Raw genomic sequence first — 19,295 nt, forward strand, 5'->3', positions numbered from 1 at the left:
GTCTTGAACTTAGTATCACGTATCATGTATCTTATATCTTGTCTCATAATAACTTAGATTTACTTTTATCGCACTTTTATTTTATTATCGCAACTTTATTTTATCGCAATTTAAATTCATGTACAAACACCAACCCTTTTATTAATTGTAAAACCGGTCGCATATATCACGAACGTAATGCATTAACGACAACAATCCCTATGTTCGACCTCGGATCACTCCGAGAAACTTGCGTTGAAATTATACTTGGTTTCAACGCAAGGAAACTTGTGACAACGCATAGCATACTACATGCACTTCATTAATAATGCATACATCTAGAAGTAGTATCACATAAAGTGTAAATAAGCATAACACAACATCCACGTTCCATTTCCATCTCCCAAGTCAACAAGTTTATGGCAACATGAGCTTGCATGATTCACATTCATCATTGTTCATACATACATACATGCTTATATTTAGAACACCAATTTCAGAAGTCTACAGTAGCTACTTGGGAAGGGCAAGCAAGTACCTCAAATTAAGAGGCACAGTTTAGACAATTTCCTTGTGCTATCTGAGAGATTCCGATGCCATTTAAAATATAAAGAAATCTAGTTTTTGTGGCGAGGCTGCCGGAGAAAAACCTCAAAGGTAGAAAGACAGAGAATGAAGAAATCGCAGAGAGGTCAAGTTCTGAGGTTAATCAGGCCAGTGGTCAAGATGTAAAGCTCCTGATCAAACGAAGAAGAGCCCAAATTTTGAGGTAAGCTTTCTAAGACAATTTAGAACAGTATGTAGATATAAATTTCCTGAGATAAGGTCTGAGTTATACGAATTATAAATTGAATATGGAAACTTTTGAACAAGCAGATTGCTCAAGGAGGCTGAGCGTTGATGACATGCAGAAATGCATGTCATCTTAGGCCTTTTATTTAGAATTATGAGGGCTGTTAAGCAGAATATGCGGCAATTATGTTAGGAATTCATAATAAAATGAGCTTGCGGCGTTCAACAATGAGAATCTTGCCTAACACATTATTATGCATTATTATGCATTATTATGCGTTCAATTTTCTATTTTTGTAGTTAATGCAAGAAGTAGACATAAATGCAGAAGCCGGACTACCGCATAGACGACCGCCTGCGGAGAAACTCTCCAACACAAAGGCGAGCGCATTCGATCAACGCATGGGTGTTGCGGTAATCAGCCACATGTGTCCATCGCATAGGAGTTGCAATCGTCAAGCGATTGCGGTCATCGTGTAAAAGTTGCGGCATTAAACGAATGCGGTCACAACATGATCGCGGCTACATGATAACGCATAATAGAGGGATCAACGAAAGGTTGGTGGAATGAATGCATCAATGCATATCTTAGGAAAATCAAAAGATGATGTTGCATTTCACCTACCACGCTGTTAGCAGGAGAGATTCGAAAAGAACTAACCCACCGCGAATGTCAGAATCAGAGCAGTCCATTAATGCTGTCGGAGATCTAAGCTCTATATAAAGAAGCCGATGAGCAGAATTTCAACTTATCCAGGGTTTTCACCTGAGGTTCGCCTTAGGGCGAATCCAAGGTTATCCCTGCGATCCAGATTAATGCGTGAGAAGAAAGCTTGAGAGTTCTTCCTCTCCCTTATCCATTCCGAGTGACGACCGAAGCCTTCGATCAGAGCGAGATCTTGACGCATATCCGCTAGAAGCAAGTCATTGCTTCCAGCTGGTCATTTTATTTTCTCCCCTTTTCTTATATTGTATTGTATTACATTTTGTGATTAATGAATTAATACATTATGTGTTCAATGCATTTCTGTGTTTCTTCCAATTCCATCTCCATCTTCTTTACTTAGTATCCTTAACTTTCATTGCATCATTTAGTGAGATTGCTAGAGTATCACATACTTAGTCATGTGGATTAAAGATATGAACCATGTAGCAAACCGCCGAGAGAGGTGTGCGTTGCATGAGTGTGTGAGAAAACCTTATTTGCTTAGTGTGAAGCTAACACAACGCTTGCCTATGAGTAAAGTTAACAACAAATAACTGCCTGGGAGGGTAAGTGGTTGGTTGCATTAAGCAATGCAAGCTATTGTTCACTAGAGATAGGAATAATCATGCGTCAGCCAAGTTTATGTGGTTACCTTGTTTTATGTATGCATCCATCGCACCTTTTGAACTGCTCGGGAGAAAGTCTAAAGAAAGAACCTAAGACTCGAGGGAGCTAGGTTAGAATCGATGCTCAGAAGAGCTAGATTAGGTTTGCATAAGCAAGAATGGAGACTTAGGAATAAGCTCTGTTTGCCATCACATAACGTATGCACCCTATGGATAGGATATTGCATGCATCCAGAAGTAGGATACGGTGGTATGCGGCTATCACGCTCATGCGGCGATAGCACATGAGCGGGTTATAGAGGTTTAGGCAGGCATAGGCTTCTCGGCACTATTGCATATACATCGTATGCATCCTAGAATTAGGCTCAAGTGTGTGTAGCATGATCGCATAGCTTACATTGGCTGAGGTTGCCCTTGCGATTAAGCTCAGTGTTGCAGTGAAGACATCTCCACATTTTTTCTATTTTTCCATCCATTTACTTCACGTCAATAGTTGTTATGTCTCTACCTCTCATTCATATTCTCATTGCGTTGTCTATTAGTTAAGAGTAGGAGTAGTGTTAGCCTAGCAACCCCTCTATTATTCTTTTATTCAACCGCCTTATGCACATTACCGCATTGAGAAGTCAAGGTATTTTTTCTATAAATACTAGTACACATGTTTTGTTTATACAGGGACTGGGGTGTATATTGAGCTCACTAGGTTTTGTAATGTACATAGTTGTGAATGTGAATATTGTCTATGGTACCCTGTTGATGTAAGAACGTTAAGATTTGGTTAATCTATTCAGTACATTTATAAGTATACATGTATGTATTCCAGGGTTTCTGAGATAGGTTAAGCAGGTTAGTAGGCAATAACTACCAGGAAAAGGGTTGGTAACTATTGCTGTCACATTCTCTACCAGGTTAAGAAGGTAATCTGGGAGGAGTGTGACATTCGAGGCTCGCTTAATCAACTAAATCTACCTTCCAAACCTAAGGCATCAGAACCTGAACCTTCAAAACGCGTGGCGAAAAGAACGCGTTGAGCATTCCGACAATGAGCCAAGTAGCGAAGCTTCATAAGAAGAGCAAGATTCTGAAGCCAAGCTGGTGTTAGAGTACGAGGACACCACATCATGTACCTCAACTTACCTCTCTCTTTCTTAACCTTAACTCTTGTTGATGACCCAATCGATCCAATTCCCCATGATGAAACGCATAGGGATCAAATTGGTGAAATGTAAAGCTCTCAGCCTTCTCCTCCTTGCTCACACTTACGTCCCTCCTTTGATCCTCCCACGACTATCTATGAGCCAACTAGGTTGGAAACCAGCAACGTGCAAGCCACTGAAGACCCAGTGAATGAGACATATGAAACTCAACCTCTCCAAACCAACGAACCCACACCTCCTCCCCAAGCCAACATGGATGAACCCAAACAATTTATCCAAGATCAAATAAGACCCTTGGCCACGTCCATGGAAGCACTTCATCTGATATTGGCAACACTACAATGCCAGAATGTTGTTGTAAGGGATTATCTGCACCAACAAATGCAGAGGAGCCAAGACCAATTTGACTTTACAAAGTAATATATCAACCAGGTCTTGATGGGAATGTTTGCCTTTCCTCCTCTACCTTAAAACTCAAGGAATCCCCATAGATTAATGGACGAAGACTCTACGCCTGAACGCAGAAATGATGCGTCAGGCTCATAGTTAAATTTGAGGGTGTTGGGCTTTTTTATTTTATTTGAATTACTTTTGTATGCGTTTGCACATTTTTTAAATTCCAGGTAAATTTCTTGATCAATGAATGATATTTATATCATTATGATTCTTGCGTTTGACTTTAAGTATTCCTCTTATACTTTCTCATATTACTTTTGTGCCTTGCATCAAGCTTTGATACCTTAATGATGATACTAATGTTTGATAACTTACATGTTTAGTTAGGCGTTAAAAATATAAGAATAGAACCTTACGAAATGAAACATATTTTTTATTTTCCATGCGTGCAAACCTTAATTCAAACCTCCCTTATAGAATTATAAGGAATTTTTAGAGTTCTTTTTCGGCAATGAGGACCTTGTTGATCTCTAAATTTCGGGGTGGAGCGGTCTGAGTTGATGCGTTCTCTTGTTATAAAAATCTTTTTAATTTCATAAAACAAATTTCTGGACGTAATCAATAAACTCCACTATCAATGCAAGGGAAAAATCCCAGTGATATGAGTTAAGATTGGAAATGGCACCTACCCATATTTGGATGCTCCCATGACACCCGTGGGAGTAAGACAAAACGAAGTTGGATGTTCACATGACACCTGTGAGGGCAAGCCAAAATGAAAGTGAGTCACCTGAATCAACGCATAGGTAGTCCTAAGAAAATAATAAATTACACTTAAAAGAATTTTTATAACAAGAAAACCTCTCAACACATTACTGAATTTGATAGATAAAAATGTTTTAGAAAGCAAAAGAGTTTTGAAAAAAGAACTTGCCGCATTAGAGATCGAATATATATTTCTTTGGGAAAGGGAACAAACTTGTATTTTCAAAAGCCAATCTCAAACATTTGTAGGTTAAAGGACATGATGAGAAGTGGAGCTAGTGCGTTTAGATCATAAAAGTATGTTAAGGAATTATTTTAGGAATATTTGAGGACGAGCATTTTTCAAAATTTGGGGGGTGTGATAACTTGTAGAAATACAAGTGATTGTTCTCACAAAGTTGGAATAATTAAGATCTTTAGTGATATAAATACATTCATTATAAAGAAAAATGCATGAAATTTCATACATGTAGTAAACTCATACAAAAATATACTTTTAAGTAAAAAGCTCCTTCACTAACGCATTTCAATGAAAAATCAAAGAAATTTACTAAGTGTTGCAGCCAAAGCCAATGCAAGGAGTATGCGTTCGAGAACATTCGATGCATGAAGGATACATTGGCTCGTGCATTTCATGTCAAATCACCACTTGCAGGCATGGGTATTTGATTGACGATGTCTGAACATTTTAGAAGTGGTAGGCGGCTATTCCAGAGTATGGAATTTAATGCAAGTCCAATCATAAGTTGTTGAGATTTGCCGATAAAAGGAGAAGCCACCTTAAGAATCATAGTTAGACACCTTAGAGCCAGAAAATTAGAAATTTTCTTCAGCACCAGTAGATAAACTCTACCGTTTGCAAGAAAGAAGTAGGAAGGAAGACACCATTTCACTGTTGATCAAGAGGTGCTGTCAGGAGAGCTCGAGAGAGATATCTTCTTCAACTCTTCTACCATGTTGGTTGTAGCAAGTATTCAAAACAAGCCAAAGAGGACACGAGATTGAACTTTCCGACTTGACATCTTCTGATAGAACCCCAATTATGTGGCAATATCAAGAAAGAAAGAATAGAGCAGAAGTGGTTGAATCGGTTAAGAATGACTTCCAATTCCGTTAGGAGAAGTGGAGGTTTAAAAGAAGAAGGAAATGGAAAGAGAGGTAGTGAATTCTGAATGTTCAGGAATGAGGAAAAGGAGCTCTCGAGAGTGGGAGTTCGAAAGACGTTGTCGTGGAGAAGCCATTGTAATGTATCGCTTATTGTCTACTTCTACTAGGTGATCATGTAGCAAAACTAAGCGATCGTGTAGCATTTGATAGGCGATCGTATAGTAACTAGTGGGCGATCGTATAGTAACTGAGCTAAGCGATCGTGTAATAGTTTGTAGGCGATCGTGTAGGAGTTAGTGAGCGATTGCAGAGGATTTATTAAGCGATCGTTTAGTAATACTGGACGATCGTGTAGAACTTATTAACGATCGTTTAACATTAGGTAAGCAATCAATTAGTCTTGTTGGTTCTTATGATTTAATAAAGAAGTCGTTCATCTTAATTGCTTTTCTGGAAGATATTACAAAGATGTTACGTTAAGAAAGAATTTCAAGTATCAGTTTCCTAACAAATTGGTATCAGAGGTATCATTTGGGCAAGCATGGTTAGCAAACGTTTTGAAGAGAAATTAGAATTACTAGAACAAGAATTCTTTGAATTCAGAGTCGAAATACAGAAGGTGTGAACCATAGAAGAGAAGTTGGCGTCAATAGTGAAGTGCATTGAGAGATTGGAATTGTAGGTAGAGAAACATCAAGAAATGCTCGTTTCCCATGCTGTGGAAATGACCAAAGAAAAAGCAAAGGTGAAGAAAGAGGCAGAAGGATCGAATGTCAATAAGGGGTGTGGAATAAACAGTTCGATGAAAACATCCGGTGAAGAAGCGAATGACGACCAGAGTGAATTCAAGAAAGTAGAAATGTCGAAGTTTAGCGGAAGCGATTCAGACGCGTGGATATATAGAGCAAACCATTATTTTCAAGCTCACAAGTTGACTGAATCTGAGAAGACGATGGTGGCGGTTGTTAATTTTGACGGCATCACATTAGACTGGTGCCGTTTATGGGTAGGCAGAGAGCCATTCGAAGATTGGGAAGACTTGAAAAAAAAAAGACGATAGCCCGATTCTAATCTTTAAGAAAGGGATCGATCTGTGTGAGGTTCATGACTACTAAACAAGAAATAACTTTGGAAGTGTATTGATCATGGAGGTGCTGAAGTCCATTGTCTAGGACCAAGACAAGGGGTTTGTGAATCACTTTTGGCAAGAGTTGTTCCGACTTTCGGGTACCAAACTCCATCACAATTCAGCTTCTTAACCTTAGTCGGATGGTCAGACAGAGGAGGTGAATCATAGCGTGAAAATAAATGAAGGTGCTGCTGTGGTGAGCGACTTAAAGAATGGTTGAATTGGTGGCATTGGACGAACTATAGGAGTAACACTATATATAGTGCTTTTACTGGATTTGCCCCTTTTCAGATTGTTTATGGAAGACAATCCCTAGTGCTGGTTTATTATGGGGATGATTGTACTGCCAATGCAACTTTTGATAAACCGATGAGGGACAGAGATGTGGCGTTATGTGTGCTCAAGGACCATTTGCGAGAGGCTCAAGAGAAAATAAAGAAGTTTGTTGACAAAGAGTGATATAATGTTGAACTTCAAATTGATGATTGGGTATGGTTGAAGCTGCGACCCTATTGCCAAATTTTAGTTCCGCAAAAGTAGAATGTGAAATTATCTCCCAAGTATTATGGAGCACATCAGGCAGTGGACAAAGTCGGACCAGTAGCTTACAAGCTGAACCTTCAGACAACAGTGTCGATATGTTCAGTGTTTCATGTGACGCAACTAAAGAAATAGAGTGGACAACTAGAGCTTTACCTTGAGAACAAGGTAAAAATGGAGGGCGGAGGTAATGATAGGACCCCAATTATGTGGCAATATCACGAAAGAAAGAATAGAGGAGAGATGGTTGAATCGGTTAAGAATAACTTCCAATTCCGTTGGGAGAAGTGGAGGTTTAAAAGAAGAAAGAAACGGAAAGAGAGGTAGTGAATTCTGAATATTCAGGAGTGAGAAAGAGGAGCTCTCGAGAGTGAGAGTTTGGAAGACGCTGTCGTTGAGAAGCCATCATAGTGAGCCACTTATCGTCTGCTTAGGCGATCATGTAGTAGAACTAAGCGATCATGTAGAGAAGCTCAGCGATCGTGTAGCATTTGATAGTCGATCGTATAGCAACTGGTGGGCGATTGTATAGTAACTGGGTAAACGATCATGTAATAGTTTGTAGGCGATCGTGTTGGAGTTAGTGAGCGACCACAGAGGATTTAGTAAGCGATCGAGTAACAATCATAAGCGACCGATTAGTCTTGTTGGTTCTTATCGTTTAATAAAGAAGTCGTTCATCTTAATTGCTTTTCTGGAAGATTGTACCAACCTGTTACGGTAATAAAGAATTTCAAGAATCAGTTTCCTAACATCTTCTTTTTACATTTCATTTCTATTCACCATTTCACTTCATTAATTTGAGATTTTTTGTCTAAACACTTGTTATCTTTAATTCAATCTTATCTTTGGCCATTTATCACTTCTCCATCTGTTTACCTTCGAAATTGTGTGTGTTTATGAATTTTCTGACTTAATGAGAGCATGAAATCTATAGTTGAAATCTCCCTGATCAGTTGATTAAAGTGATTAAGTAGTTAAGTTACTCGAGAGAGCAATTTAACTATTGAACTCATTAAGTTAGAGCGTGAAGTAAGTCTAAAGATAGAGTTGGTCATGTCTTTCGCCTATTTCATAGAAGAATGCAATGTCAATGAACACTATCTTGGAGCTGGAATTATTCGACGTGTGGGGGATTTATTTCATGGGGTCATTCCCTCCTTCGCATGGTAAACACTATATTTTATTGGCCGTCGATTATGTCTCCAAGTGGGTAGAGGCAATAGCATGCGCCGCAAGTGATGCGGCGGTAGTCTCTCTGTTTCTCAAGAAAAATATTTTCACTGTTTTGGCACTCCCCGTACGATCATAAGTGATGAAGGATTACAGTTTGTCAACCACAATATAAAGGATCTGCTGCGCAAGTACAATATCCTTCACAAAGTGGCCACCGCATACCATCCGCAAACGAATAGCTAGGGTGAAGTGTCCAATCGGGAAATTAAATTGATACTGGAGAAGGTAGTAAAACCTTCACGGAAGGATTGGGCAATGAAGCTTGATGATGCGTTGTGGGCATACTGGACCGCATTTAAAACACCGATAGGTATGTCCCCCTATGTGTTGGTATTTGGCAAGGTGTGTCAATTTCCTTTAGAGTTGGAGTATAAAGCATTATGGGCGATCAAAAAGTTGAATTTCGATTTAAAGAAAACAGGGGAAGCGCGAAAACTACAGCTGGTCGAGCTAGAAGAATGGAGGATCAACACATATGAGAATGCAAAGATTTATAAAAAGCGCACCAAGCACTCGCATGATAAACGCATATGTGCTAGAAACCTCCAAGTCGAGCAAAAGGTCATACTCTTCAATATAAGATTTCAGCTCTTCCCGAAAAAATTAAAATCGTGCTGGTCCGGTCCCTTCATCATCAAAGAAATATTTTCACATGGTGCGGTGGAACTGATCACCGAGGATGACAGTCGAACATTTAAAGTTAATGGACAACGGATCACGGCATATTGCGGAGGAGATTTCCAGCCAGAAACAGTCTCCGCAAAGTTGAAAAATCTGGACTACCCTCTTACATGACTTTGAACTCTGTTCCCTTCGTCACTTTACTTTTATTCAAGCTATTTCCATCTTACTCATTCGTATAATTTCCTTTTCTCAAAAAAAAAAAAAAAAAAACTTGTGTTTTGTTTTAAAATCATTTGACCCTCTCTTTGTCTGTTTCCAAGGATTAAGGCACAGGATTGCGAAGAAGCAAATGATCTCATACAATCATGACAATCCACAAAAGCAAAGATCGCCGCAAGGATAGATGCATCAATACACAATACGGGCGACAATGCAAAATTTGGGGGTGTACTCTTCCTTATCTTTATTTCAAATTTTGCGCTATCACATTGCATTTTACTTTTCAAAGTTTTATCACTGCATCCTCCTTGATTACCACAATTATATAACAAGTAGATAACTTTAGTAGTTTACCGCATTCTGTTTCTTTTCCAAGTATGATTTCAATGATGAAAAATATGCTTATATCTCTTTTGTATATATTGGAGTCAACTTAATCTTAGGACAGTCCCCTCATGAAATATTTCTAGATGTTAATGGTTTGCTAGCTTTCTTTCAAACTCTCTTTACAACGCATTCTATGAGCATCACATGACTTATTTTAATTTCTTTTGGCTATGAGGACATTATCGCATTTTAAATTTGGGGGTGGGGTATTTGTTTCCAACCTTGCTTTTTTCTCTATAAAAAAAAAGGGTATTTGTTTCCAACCTTGCTTTTTTCTCTATAAAAAAAAAATTGAGAATAACAACTCCACTGCCAATGCAATGGAAAATTCATGTTGATAAGAATTAAGTTTTGAAAGGTACTTACCCGTAGTTGGATGTCCACATGACACATGTGGGGGCAAGCCAAAACGAAGGCAAGACACTCGAATCAGCGCAAGGACAGAAAAAAATAGCAATGAAGAAAATTTTTGTGCAAGGATAAACCATTTGACACCCCTGGTGGAAAATTTTCTTGTTGAAATAAATCATGCGATGTTCCAGAATTTGGTAAAGTCCTCTTGAAAGCAACCCCTAAGTCTTAGAAATATATTAGGAACATACTTGAATAAGACTGAAGGAAATTCTGGCATATAGGATTTGAATGAAGTGTCTTTGAGAAATTTAGGAAAAGAACTTTGCAGTTGACTTGCTAAAGAAATATTTAGCTTATGCTTGAGGACAAGCATTATTTAAATTTGGGGGTGTGATAATGGGCAGAAATGCATGTTATCATAGTGCTAAGATCTTAAACAATGTTGGATTGCGTTGATGAAATATGTTAAATTTCGTCCATTAAGCATAAATTCTATAATATTGCGGTCGCATGTGTCCAACGCATTAGAGCAGTTGATCTTCATATTTTTGTGCAGAATATACGTTAACCCAATGCAAAGATTGCGATCATAGGAATACATTGGTCGAGAGTAACTTTACCGCAAGGCTTTGCGTTGATATTGATCGTAAATATTCACCCAAGAAGAATCGCCGCAACTTGGTCAGCGCAACATGGTGGGCGCATCTAGATGAAAGGATAATTAAGAGCGATGGGATAGAAAGCTGATGACAGTCGGATCCTAATTAAGTTGACAGCCGATTACAGTCACAAAATACATTCAGCTTTATCGGTGACAATTATCCGGCGTATTAATCAGGAATTAATGCTGTCCCATCTGTACAACCAGGAGAGAGAAGCCGCCTTTCACCATGGATGCTCTATAAATACCGAGTGCATTCTTCAGAAAAGGGGTTAAGCAGTCTATTAATTCACCACTTTACAAGTTCACGCCTTTATCCATAGTTTTTCTTTCACTTTAAGGCGGACGTAAGGAAGAAAGTGTGCCGGTAGATCGTTCCGGTAAGCTTGGAAAAGCGTTGGAAGCTCCAAGAGAGAGAGGGCCGATGCCTGTGGAAGCAGGAACATTTGTAGATCAGAATAAAGATTCAGTGTAAAAAGCCTCGGTCAGCAAGGAATTGCTACCAGGCTCTCTACCTTTACTTTCCATTGTCATTTTATACTCAACTCATTTATAAGAATGAAATTTCTTTATCTATATCTGTTCACTCTTTGTTATTCATGCATGAGTAGCTAAATTAGTTGAATGGGTTGAGAAGCAGTTAGCTAGCATAACGAGGGAATATTCATTCTTTGCGATTATCTTGTTTATGTATGCTTCATTCGTTTATTAGAGATACTCGGGAAGGTAGTCTAAGGATAGGATCTAGACTTGGAAAGGGAAGGTCAGAATCTAGGTTTGGAAGAACCAGATTAGAACATATAAACGGGAGATAGGCGCTTAGGAATGAGCACTATTTGTTATCAACGCATCGCATGCATCTTAGCAATAAGATATGATTGTATGCGGTCACCTTGCTTTCATGCATTTTCATCAACGCATAGGACAAGAGTAGAGACTTAGAGATAAGCTCTGTGGACACTTTGCATTCAACATATGCGTCCTAGATTTAGGAGCATCGTATTTATATTGGAAAATTACTTGCTGTGCATGGTTCTAACATGATTGCATAGTCTGACGCATTCCCGAGTAACGCTAGTTACAGATCTTCTCAACCCGTTTATCACATACTCATTGCATCTATCAATGCAACTATCTTTCCTAAATCCGCCGCCTTTATTTATTTCTTTTTAATCAATGCAACAACACACCCAAAACTCTATTTATTTACTTGGTTACCACAAAGTTTTCATAAATATTACTAACGCAACTATTTTCACAAGTCCCTGTGTTCGACCCTGAACTTATCAGAAAACTCAGAGAAATTTACACTTAAATTCCGCTGGGAAAATTTGAATACAGAATGTAAATCCATCAACACATATCATCCATATTTCCACCACATAAAATAACGCATCAACTACCAACGCATCGCCTGATTTTCTTACAAAGTGAGAAATCACTCCATCATCTATCTCCATTCATCATAGTCATTGATCTCCATTCTCCTTCATCATTTTAAGCACGTTTAGAATCAAAATCATGGGACGCACCCAATACCAGATATCATATAACAAATGCCCAAAGCCTTCAGTATCTGGCCATGACATAGAGGTCATATTTACACAAATAACATATAACCACAACAACTCAACAATAACTTCAATCATAAGAAAGAAAAATCAACATCAACCTTTTCCACAGCCGATTCATTATTTGTGCAAGCATTCAACTTTTAAATATCTTCACGCATATTCACATCAGAGAGCAAGTGATAGGAAAGAATATGATCAATGTAGCAAGGAATATATTCCTCGGAGATAAAAGTCTTCTAAAGCAACTTCATTAAATATAATTTTATCACTTTCATGCAGAGAACTATTCTTCTTAGAAGGATGAAAGTATCCTTAGGACTTGAGGCATCACTATTCTCAATTTTCATAATCTTCTTCTTATTAAAGGCAATCAGAGGAATATCACCATCAGAATTATTCTCCCCAGTCTTCTCCACAATACTAAGACTAATTTCTTTAATGTCAACAAACATATGCTCAACATCAACAACATTTTTTTTTTTTAAAAAAAAAACTTTCTTCAACAATATTTGGAACCATGACTACAAAAATGATTGTAGCAGATTTTTAGCACCAGTCATTTGACCAATCACAAGACTCTTCGTACAAACAACAAACTCTTTAGTCGCAATAATATCTTCAATATTATTTTGAATAACATCAAACCTAGAAGAACTAGCTTAAAAAATATCACAAGCAGAGCAAGGGTCAGTTGCAATAACATTCTTAGTAACCAGATTTTCAAGAACCACAATAGAAAAATTAGGCAAACCTCTGATAGGTCACAACCGACAACATCCTTTTCAAACAACTCTTACTTAGCAGGACTGTTCGTATTATTAATACCAGCGTAGACTAAGACTGAGGCAACCAAATCCATAACAACCCATACCACGCAAAGAAACAACACAAAGTAAACATAAATATATCACGATTTTGGATCTCACGATTGCAACCAACCCAATCTGACCTTTTTGGTCATGAAGAAAATTAGTTAGTAGCAGGGGGTTGAGAAGAGGACGTATCGCCAAATGACATATCCTCAATTTCAGGCCCAACATTGAAAACAACAGGATCAACAACATCTTCAGTATCAACTCTATCAACAGTAGTAATATTAGATATATTAACTTCCTTAAGCCCTTTAGAACCTAAATTTTCCATGCCCAAATCCGAAACAATTTTATATAAAGCAAAATCAACGTCAACCTTTTCCACAATCGATTCATTGTTGGCACAAGCATTCAGCTTTGAAATAACTTCACACATATTCACATCAGAGAGAAAGGGATTGGAAAGAATATGATCAATATAGCAAGGAATATATTCCTCAGAGATAAAAGTCTTCTAAAGCAACTTCATCAAATACAATTTTATTACTTTCAAGCATAGAACTATTCTTTTCAGAAGGATGAAAGTATCCTTAGGACTTGAGGCATCACTATTCTCAATTTTCATCACCTTTTTCTTATTAAAGGCAATCAGAGGAATATCATCATCAGAAATATTCTACCAGTTCTTCTCCACAATACTAGGACTAATTTATTTAATGTCAGCTGACATATGCTCAACATCAACAACATTTTCTTTTTAAAAAAATTTCTTCAAAAATATTTGGAACCATGACTTCAAGAATGATTGTAACAGGTTTTTTGCACCAGTCGTTTGACCAATCACAAGAATCTTCGTACAAACAACAAACTTTTTTGTCACAATAATATCATCAATATTATTTTGAATAACATCAAACCTAGGAGAACTAGCTTAAAAAATATCACAAGCAGAGCCAGAGTCAGATGCAATAACATTCTCAATAACCAAAATTTCAAGAACCACAATAGAAAAATTAGGCAAACCTTTGACAGGTCACAACCAACAACATCCTTTTCAAACAACACTTAGCATGACTATTCATGTTATTAATACCAGCATAGACTAAGACCGAGGCAACAAAATTTTCAAGAATATCTTCTGAAGCATCATTAGTCTTATTGGAAGTAACCATATTAACACATTTAATCTCAATAGAGTCACAAGCCACATTCGCAAAAATGATAGGAACAAAATTTTCAAAACCCTTAGTTTGTTCTTGAATAATAGTAGACTTATTTATAGCATCACACAGACCATAATTTGAGACAAGGCATTCAACATATTCAATATCAAGAGACACAAAGACTTTACCTAACGATTCAACAAGAGCAACATTATCAATAATGGCATCACACAACACAACAGTCTCTGTAAATATCTCAGCAGCCATAATGTGATCAATCACAGTTTTAGCAAACGCAACAATCACAACATAAAAAAACTTAGAATGATTAACAACATGGTTAACATCATCAACAACCTTAGTAGACACAAGATGATCATTACAACTCATAGTCTCTATCACAATACTGTTAGCATTATTAAAAATTCGCTCACCACTTACAACTTTAGTTTCTTTAGTAACCACAATCAACATTTTTCTACTTATAGAAGTTAACTCAACCCACTTTGATTTTCTTTGATAAAAAAATATGTGGTTGCAATAAGACAATTTTGCACATATCTAAAAATGCCCCAAGGGATTAAATTGAACTACTGCCACAACTTTCGTTTGTTTATTATCATATCCTAGAGAGTAAGTAAGTTCTTTGACCATACTTATTTTAGGCTCAGTCTGCAAAATCTGAAATTTCGTCATATCAAGAGTCATCTCCTGAAAAATACTATTCTTGCACTCGACTATTATGTTTTTCTGGGGAGAGATCAAAACTTCATTGTAAGATGATGAATAACACTAGGAGTCCACAAGTAACGATTATCAGATGAGCGCATACCTGACATGACAGTCACATTGTCTTTGTTGGTTACCAAATATTTATCGTTTGAGAAGCTTACAATAAGGCCCTGATCACATGACTGACTTATGCTAATTAGGTTTGTTGTTAACCCTTTTACAAGATTGACATTCTTCAGTGTTGGAAGACCTGGGTACTCTTGGGTTTTGTACTCTAAAACTCAAAGATAGTAAATGTAAATAATTGGTTGTCATCAATAAAGAGTTATCGATGTTATTTTAATAAGTGTTATTGATTTTATTGTATTCATTTTGTCTTAATAACCCTAAATCCAATAAACTAACATCTTAGATTGTCTTATGAGTCTTTAACTATACGTGGAGACACACAGGTATTAATGTTCAAGATACAGCCTAAAGGATCTATAATATTGGGATAAGGCTGTATGGTTACAACTCACTTTGTATTTGATACAAAGTAATGATCCAACGCATTTTTATAGGTGACATGCGAGTGGGAGTATTTAATGCAATGAGTTTGCGTAAGATTGAACTGCGAAATAGTAACCACTAGATGTAACTTCGTTGGCTAGTTAGGTTTCTATTTCAATAGGATGACCTAGGCAACTTAGTCTTAATTCTGAGTCTATTATGGACTCTTGTTCACGAGAGATTTTCCTTTTATTTGTATGGGTGAGAGTGGCCAGTTCGCCGACTCAATTAGCCTACCATTTTGGGGACAAGACCGAGCAGGGGGGGGGAACATAATAATACAAAATGGATTTCACTCATTCTCGACTTTAGGGGAGTAGATGAGTGTTTCCTTAAGTGGTGTCTTTGGGACTTGAACAAAGGGCTCTATCCTTTCATTGGCCTAAGAGGGGTTTTTGTTTAATTATTTAACCATAAACATGTTGTTCATTATAGGAGTACTGGTACTTAAGGATACAGACATAACCTAGGGGTAAAATGATAATTTGACCCAACTGGTGTTACGAACATTCGTGAAGGACTAACTTGTTGTTATTTGTCTATATTCATGGACACAGAAATATATCTACAATGAGAAGAGTGTAGTTGTGGGTCTTTAGTGGAGTGTACTCACAATTAAAGAATATTAATTAATGTAGTTAATGAGTTTAGCCAATTAATCTCATATCATTCAAGCTTCTAATATGTAGGTTCATAAGGTCCTGTTCCTAGTTCGCAAAGGGAATTAAGGTAACTATGTCTTGAGAAAATAAATTTAATTTTTAAGAAAATAATTAAATGTATAATTATACATTATAATATATAAAATTTATTTTTAAATTAAACTTTATAGTATAAATTTAATTTTTTATATGATTGAAAATTAATCTATGGGAGAATTAAATATTTGGAGGAGTTCAAATATTAATTTGATATGAATTGGATTCATATTAAAACTATAGGTTAAAATTATTGTGTATTAGATGCACATTAAAATTATAGGCTATGAGAGAAATACAATTGAATATCATTCATTTTTATGTTAAATTAAATATTTAATTTGATAATTATTTAATTGGAGTATTAAATAAATATTTAATTTAGTTTAGTTTAATTTAATTTAATTTAATTATTTAAATAAAACTATAGGTTATGTGAGAGATGTTCCATTTACATATGATTTAAATAAAATCATTAATTAAATAAGATTTAATTCATTATTAAATTAATTTGTTTAATTTTAAATTAAAAGTTAACTCCCATGTAGGGAGTTAACAAAGACTCCCATGTTTCACACACCCTCTCTCCTTCAATCAAAACTTGCAAAACGTATGGTTTTGCAGGAGGTGTGTGCTTGATCATAGAAGGGTTCTATAATTGAAAACAATCTATAAAAAATTCTTCCTTCTTCCTATATTCATTTGGTTCCCACAAACCATTATATCGAAAATTCTTAGAGAATAGAAAGAAAGCCCTTTTGGTGGTATTCGTGAAATCCCAATTGGAGAATAGGCCATTTTGTCTGAGTCGTCAATGAATGTGAGTAACTATTTCCTTTCTTTGTAGATGTTTTCCCTATAGCATGCTTAACCTAGATTTGATTTGCAGTAGGTTTAATTTTGTAAATCTCTGTGAAATATTATATATTTTCCAGTGTATGGGTATTTTATAATTCCTAAATTAATTTCGAGTATGGTCCTCTATTTTCTTCCGCTATGTTTGGGCTTTGATCCCTACAGGTACAACAATTGTCCTTTTCCCAATACTTTCCTTTTTGCTCCATCTTCAAAGGTAACATGACTGGAATTGTATGGTTGCACATTGGTGACAAATGACTTTTGGATAGTCATGTGACGAGAACATCCATTATCAAAATACCAGTCCTCTTTAGTTGAAGAATGCAGAAAGGTAAAAGCCAAGTTGCATTTTGATAGCTCTAAAAAAGAGTTATATTTCCTTGCTTAATTTGAGCTCGTTGTTGGATTTTATGTGTTTACTGTATTATTTTGTAGGTTTCGAGCAACCATGAGATAAAATTGGCAATTTGGTGAAGAACAAAGTTAATTTGAAGAACTTTGAAAGTGATTTGAGCATCCGGGCTTCAAAAGATCAAAAATTACGAAAATGCCACTATCATAGAGTTGTAATGCTAGTCTGACGCTATAAAGCTGAATGTACAGTGTTACAACATGACCTGCAGTGTTTCAACGTTCCGAAGTTTGCACAATGCCAACCAACACTCTTCCCAGCATTGCGACACTGCGATGATTTCTATAAATACCTCCCTTCAATTTCATATTTTTTTTTTTTTGGGTTGTAATCGATGAATTGGATGTGTATCTTGGATTTGTCTATGAATTAAGTGGTAACTTCTATTAAATTTTCTTTGAGCAAGAGCCCTATGTCTAATTTTTTGAGTTTTCTGTAATTAAATTGTGATGTTCTTCAATTCTATGTTTTTCTTTGAATCTTGATGAATTTAGATTTGCATTTGTGTGTTGGACTGAAGACCCTATCATGATTGCATATCTTCGCTAGTTAATTTCGAGCTCGCACGTTTCCTCGTAGTTCGTTTATGCTTGATTTTACCCCAGTAGCAATGGTTGAATGTGTATGCTTGAGATTTATAGATTGTCCTTGAATTTTGGCAGTGCATGTTTAATCCAGATTCGAAGAATAATTTAATTAATTGAATATGGCTTTTCCTGACTTTTAATCGATGTGTTCGAGTCTTTGTTCTTAATGTATATGTCTTTTCTAATTCTATATGATCGCTAAGAACCCAGTAGAATTAAGAGAATATAGTTTAATTAGGGCATGGTCTTTCCGACCTTAATTAATAATTACGACGCTTGGTCAATTTTGATTTAATTGATTGTCGGCCTTTGTAGAGATTAGCTAAGTCGAATGAATTTGGTAGTAGTGCATGCATAGAATTCAACGTTCGTTTAACTATCGATTTCCATGATAGAAATTGAATAGGATTCTCTCTCTTACTATAGAAATTAGATAGACTCCTATTTTAGATTATATTTATCCTTTTATTTTAATTTCGCACGTTTTATCTCTTCAGCACTAAAACCCCCTATTCACCGTTCTAATTAGGAAATTAACTTAACGAAACAAATCACGCTTCCCTGCGGATCGACTCAGATTTACCACTGTTGCTACATCTTAGTAGTAATAGCAGTAGTTTGGTATACAATTTTTTTTTTTTTTTTTATCAAGTTTGAGGCTTATTAACGACGAAAGTTTCAGACCTGTCAAAAATGGGCAATTTTTTCTGAGGTCTGTCACGGACTCGGAACAAAGGAAGTTTTTTTTTTTTTTTTTTTTGTTTCACTGATTCAAGGCCTATACGAAAAAGACAGTAAAGCGATAAGATCAGGGTTGAACCCATAGAAAGACTAATGATTAATTAGGATAATTTAAGAGTTCCAGATAATGGGGGGGGGGGGGGGGTTGGTTTTGTAAATCGATTAATAAGCAATCAAAGAAAGCAAGAATGAGTGCAGAAAAAGGATTAAATTCAATAAATGGAAAAACCCTGGGTTTAGTATGCATGCTTTTTATTTCAATCATCAGACACTAGTTAATGGTACTAGTTTCGTGAACCCCTCAACCTATTAGAAAATCTAATAGCCCAATTAGCCAATTTTGATAATAAACCAAGCTAGCACTAATTCAATTTAAGACTCTTCCTTCTTAGCGACATATAAGTAAAAATTGAATTGCATGACAAAAGGGTTCAATTGTTGAGACATACTATAATCCAGAAAAGCCATCTTTTAGCATGATTAATTGG

This window comes from Benincasa hispida, chromosome 1 (assembly GCF_027475165.1).
Source record: "Benincasa hispida cultivar pf3 chromosome 1, pf3_genome.v1.1, whole genome shotgun sequence".
NCBI classification, from domain to species: Eukaryota; Viridiplantae; Streptophyta; class Magnoliopsida; order Cucurbitales; family Cucurbitaceae; genus Benincasa; species Benincasa hispida.